Source organism: Colius striatus, chromosome 17 (genome assembly GCF_028858725.1).
Source record: "Colius striatus isolate bColStr4 chromosome 17, bColStr4.1.hap1, whole genome shotgun sequence".
In the NCBI taxonomy this organism is placed as follows: Eukaryota; Metazoa; Chordata; class Aves; order Coliiformes; family Coliidae; genus Colius; species Colius striatus.
Window position 1 is genome coordinate 16,961,451 of NC_084775.1, and position 6,019 is coordinate 16,967,469.

Below are 6,019 nucleotides of genomic sequence, written 5' to 3' on the forward strand. Positions count from 1 at the left end.
GGGGTCCCATCCCAGTGTCATCCCACCCCTGGAGTCCCATCCCAGTCCTATCCCATCCCAACCCTGAGGTCCCAGCCCTGGGATCCCATCCCAGCCCTGGGGTCCCATCCAGTCCCATCCCATTCCATCCCATCCCACCCCTGGAGACTCATCCCATCCCACCCCTTGGGTCCCATCCCACCCCTGGGGTCCCATCCCAGTCTCATCCCAACCCTGGAGTCCCATCCCACTCCTATCCCGTCCCACCCCTGGGGTCCCATCCCATCTCACCCCTGGGGTCCGATCCAGTCCCATCCCACCCAACCCCTGGGGTCCCATCCAGTCCCATCCCACCCCTGCGGTCCCATCCCACCCCTGAAGTCCTACCCCTGGGGTCCCATCCCAGTGTAATCCCACCCCTGGAGTCCCATCCCAGTCCTATCCCATCCCACCCCTGAGGTCCCACCCCTGGGGTCCCATCCCATCCCAGCCCTGGGTTCCCATCCAGTCCCATCCCACCGCTGGGGTCCCATCTCATCCCACCCCTTGGGTCCCATCACACCCCTGCGGACTCATCCCATTCCACCCCTGGGGTCCCATCCCATCCTACCCCTGGGGACTCATCCCACCCCTGGGGTCCCATCCCATCCCACGCCTGGGTTCCCATCCCATCCCAACCCTGGGGTCCAATCCAGTCCCGTCCCATCCCATCCCACCCCTGGGGTCCCATCCCACCCCTGGGGTCCCATCCCACCCCTTGGGTCCCATCCCATTCCATCCCATCCCATCCCTGGGGTCCCATCCCAACCCTGGGGTCCCATCCTATTACACCCCTGAGGACTCATCCCACCCCTTGGGTCCCATCCCATCCCACCCCTGGGGTCCTATCCAGTCCCATCCCACCGCACCCCTGGGGTCCCATCCCACCCCATCCCTGGTGTCCCATCCCATCCCACCCCTGGGGTCTCATCCAGTCCCATCCCAACCCTGGAGTCCCATCCCACCCCTCTAGTCCCAGCCCTGGGGTCCCATCCCAACGTCAGGGTCCTATCCCACCCCTGGGGTCCCACCCCTGCAGTCGCATCTCAACCCTGGGGTCCCATCCCAGTGTCAACACACCCTTGGAGTCCCATCCCAGTCCCATCCCATCCCACCCCTGGGGTCCCATCCCAGCCCTGGGGTCCCATCCAGTCCCAACCCATGCCATTCCATCCCATCCCACCCCTGGGGTCCCATCCTATCTCACCCCTGGGGACTCATCCCACCCCTGGTGTCCAATCCAGTCCCATCCCACCCCTGGAGTCCCATCCCACCCCTGGAGTCCCATCCCACCCCTGGGGTCTCATCCCATCCCACCCCTGGGGTCCCATCCCATCCCATCATATCCCTGGGGTCCCATCCCTACCCTGGGGTCCCATCCAGTCCCATCCCACCCCTGGGGTCCCATCCCACCCCTGGGGTCCCATCCCACCCCAACCCATCCCATCCCACCCCTGGGGTCCCATCTCATCCCAACCCTGGGATCCCATCCAGTCCCATCCCATCCCACCCCTGGGGTCCCATCCCTAGGGTCCCATCCCAGTCCTATCCCATCCCACCCCTGAGGTCCCACTCCTGGGGTCCTATCCCATCCCAACCCTGGGGTCCCATCCAGTCCCATCCCACCCCTGGGGTCGCATCCCACCCCTTGGGTCCCATCCCATTCCATCGCATCCCACCCCTGGGGTCCCATCCCACCCCTGGGGTCCCATCCTATTACACCCCTGAGGACTCGTCCCACCCCTTGGGTCCCATCCCATCCCACCCCTGGGGTCCTATCCAGTCCCATCCCACCGCACCCCTGGGGTCCCATCTCACCCCATCCCTGGGGTCCCATCCTACCCCATCCCTGGTGTCCCATCCCATCCCACCCCTGGGGTCCCATCCAGTCCCATCCCAACCCTGGAGTCCCATCCCACCCCTCTAGTCCCAGCCCTGGGGTCCCATCCCAAACTCACGGTCCCATCTCAACCCTGGGGTCCCATCCCAGTGTCAACACACCCTTGGAGTCCCATCCCAGTTCCATCCCATCCCACCCCTGGGGTCCCATCCCAGCCCTGGGGTCCCATCCAGTCCCAACCCATGCCATTCCATCCCATCCCACCCCTGGGGTCCCATCCTATCTCACCCCTGGGGACTCATCCCACCCCTGGTGTCCAATCCAGTCCCATCCCATCCCATCCCACCCCTGGAGTCCCATCCCATCCCACCCCTGGGGACCCATCCCATCCCACCCCTGGGGACCCATCCCATCCCATCCCATCCCATCCCTACCCTGGGGTCCCATCCCTACCCTGGGGTCCCATCCAGTCCCATCCCACCACTGGGGTCCCATCCCACCCCTGGGGTCGCATCCCATCCCACCCCTGGGGACCCATCCCACCCCTGGAGACTCATCCCATCCCTGGGGTCCCATCCCATCCCACCCCTTGGGTCCCAACCAGTCCCATCCCATCCCAAACATGGGGTCCCATCCCATCCCACCCCTGGGGTCCGATCCCATTCCATCCCATCCCACCCCTGGGGTCCCATCCCACCCCTGGGGTTCCATCCCATCCCACCCCTGGGTTCCCATCCAGTCCCATACCAATCCTGGGATCCCATCCCACCCCTGAACTCCCATCCTTGGGGTCCCATCCAAACCTCAGGGTCCCATCCCACCCCTGGGGTCCCACCCCTGGGGTCGCATCCCATCCCTGGATGGGACCCCAGGGGTGGGATGGGACTGGATGGGAGCCCAGGGGTGGCATGGGACCCCAGGTTTGGGATGGGATGGGACTGGATGGGACCCAAGGGGTGGGATGGGACTGGATGGGACCCCAGGGGTGGGATGAGTCGCCAGGGGTGGGATGGGATGAGACCCCAGGGGTGGGATGGGACCTCAGGGGTGGGATGGGACCCCAGGGGTGGGATGGGACTCAATGGGACCCATCCCAGTCCTGAGGTCCCACCCTTGGCGTCTCATCCCGTCCCAACCCTGGGGTCCCATCCCATCCCACTCCTGGGGATTCATCCCACCCCTGGGGTCCCATCCCACCCCTGAAGTCCCACCCCTGGGGTCCCATCCCAGTGTCATCCCACCCCTGGAGTCCCATCCCAGTCCTATCCCATCCGACCCCTGAGGTCCTACCCCTGGGGTCCCATCCCATTCCAGCCCTGGTGTCCCATCCAGTCCCATCCCACCCCTGGGGTCCCATCCCATCCCACCCCTGGGGTCCCATCCCCTCCCACCGCTGGGGTCCCATCTCATCCCACCCCTTGGGTCGCATCCCACCCCTTGGGTCCCATCACACCCCTGCAGACTTATCCCATTCCACCCCTGGGGTCCCATCCCATCCTACCCCTGGGGACTCATCCCACCTCTGGGGTCCCATCCCATCCCATCCCATCCCATCGCATCCCATCCCATCCCACGCCTGGGTTCCCATCCCATCCCAACCCTGGAGTCCAATCCAGTCCCGTCCAATCCCATCCGAACCCTGGGGTCCTATCCCAACCCTGGGGTCCCATCCCACTCCTTGGGCCCCATCTAGTCCCATCCCAACCCTGGAGTCCCATCCCACCCCTCCAGTCCCAGCCCTGGAGTCCCATCCCAACCTCAGGGTGCCATCCCACCCCTGGGGTCCCACCCCTGCAGTCGCATCCCAACCCTGGGGTCCCATCCCAGTATCATCCCACCCTTGGAGTCCCATCCCAGTCCTATCCCATCCCACCCCTGGGGTCCCATCCCATCCCAGCCCTGGGGTCCCATCCAGTCCCAACCCATGCCATTCCATCCCATCCCACTTCTGGGGTCACATCCCATCTCACCCCTGGGGTCACATCCCATCCCACCCCTGGGGACTCATCCCACCCCTGGGGTCCCATCCCATCCCATCCCATCCCACCCCTGGGGACTCATCCCACCCCTGGGGTCCCATCCCATTCCATCCCATCCCATCCCACCCCTTGGGTCCCATCCCATCCCACCCCTTGGGTCCCATCCCACCCCTGGGGTCCCATCCCATCCCACCCCTGGGGTCCCATCCCATCTCACCCCTGGGGTCCCATCCCATCCCACCCCTGGCGTCCCATCCAGTTCCACCCCTGAGGTCCCATCCAGTCCCAACCCTGTGGTCCCATCCAGTTCCATCCCCTGCCATCCCACCCCTGGGGTCCCATCCCACCCCTGGGGTCCCATCCCACACCTGGGGACTCATCCCACTCCTTAGTTCCCATCCCATCCCATCCCATCCCACCCCTTGAGTCCCATCCCTGGGTTCCCATCCCAACCTCAGGGTCCCATCCCACCCCTAGGGTCCCACCCCTACGATCGCATCCCACCCCTGGGGTCCCATCCCAGTGTCATCTCACCCCTGGAGTCCCACCCCAGTCCTATACCATCCCACCCCTAAGGTCCAACCCCTGTGGTCCCATCCCATCCCAGCCCTGGGATCTCATCCAGTCCCATTCCATCCCATGCCATCCCACTCCTGAAGTTCCATCCCATCCCACCCCTGGGGTCCGATTCCACCCCACCCCTGGATACTCATCCCACCCCTGGGTTCCCATCCCATCCCATCCCATCCGATCCCACCCGTGGGTTCCCATCCCATCCCACCCGTGGGTTCCCATCCCATCCCATCCCACCCCTGGGTTCCCATCCCATCCCAACCCTGGGGTCCCATTCCACCCCTGGGGTCCCATCCTATCTCACTCCTGGGGTCCCATCCCACCCCTGGGGTCTCATCCCATCCCACCCCTGGGGTCCCATCCCACCCCTGGAGTCCCATCCCATCCCTGGGGTCCCATCCCTACCCTGGGGTCCCATCCAGTCCCATCCCACCCCTGGGGTCCCATCCCATCCCACCCCTGGGGTCCCATCCCATCCCAACCCATCCCATCCCACCCCTGGGGTCCCATCTCATCGCAACCCTGGGATCCCATCCAGTGCCATCCCATCCCACCCCTGGGGTCCCATCCCATCCCACCCCGGGGTCCCATCCCATCCCAACCCTGGGGTCCCATCCCACTCCTGAATTCCCATCCCTGGGGTCCCATCCCAACCTCAGGGTCCCATCCCACCCCTGGTTCCCACCCCTGGTGTCGCATCCCACCCCTGGGGTCCCATCCCAGTCTCATCCCACCCCTGGATTCCCATCCCAGTCCTATCCCATCCCACATCTGAGGTCCCACCCCTGGGGTCCCATTGCATCCCAACCCTGGGGTCCCATCCAGTACCATCCAATCCCATTCGATCCCACCCCTGGGGTCCCATCCCATTCCATCCCATTCCACCCCTGGGGTCCCATCCCTGGGGTCCCATCCCAACCTCAGGGTCCCATCACACCTCTGGGGTCCCATCCCAGTCCTATCCCATCCCACCCCTGAGGTCCCACCCCTGGGGTCCAATCCCAGCCCTGGGGTCCCATCCAGTCCCATCCCACGCCTGGGTTCCCATTCAGTCCCATCCCACCCCTGGGGTCCCATCCCACCCCTGGGGTCACATCCCATCCCACCCCTGGGGACTCATCCCACCCATGGGTTCCCATCCCATCCTGTCCCATCCCGTCCCATCCCATCCCATCCCATCCCATCCCATCCCATCCCATCCCATCCCATCCCATCCCATCCCATCCCACCCCTGGGGTCCCATCCCATCCCACCCCTGGGGTCCCATCCCATCCCACCTCTGGGGACTCATCCCACCACTGGGGTCCCATGCAATCCCATCCCACCCCTGGGGTCCCATCCCATCCCAACCCTGGGATCCCATCCAATCCCATCCCACCCCTGGGGTCCCATCCCACCCCTGGGGTCCCATCCCATCCCAGCTCTGGGGACTCATCCCACCACTGGGGTCCAATGCCATCCCATCCCACCCCTGGGGTCCCATCCAGTCCCATCCCACCCCTGGGGTCCCATCCCATCCCACCCCTGGGGTCCCATCCCACCCCTGGAGTCCCATCCCATCCCACCCCTGGGGATCCATCCCACTCATGGTGTCCCGTCTCAGCCCGTG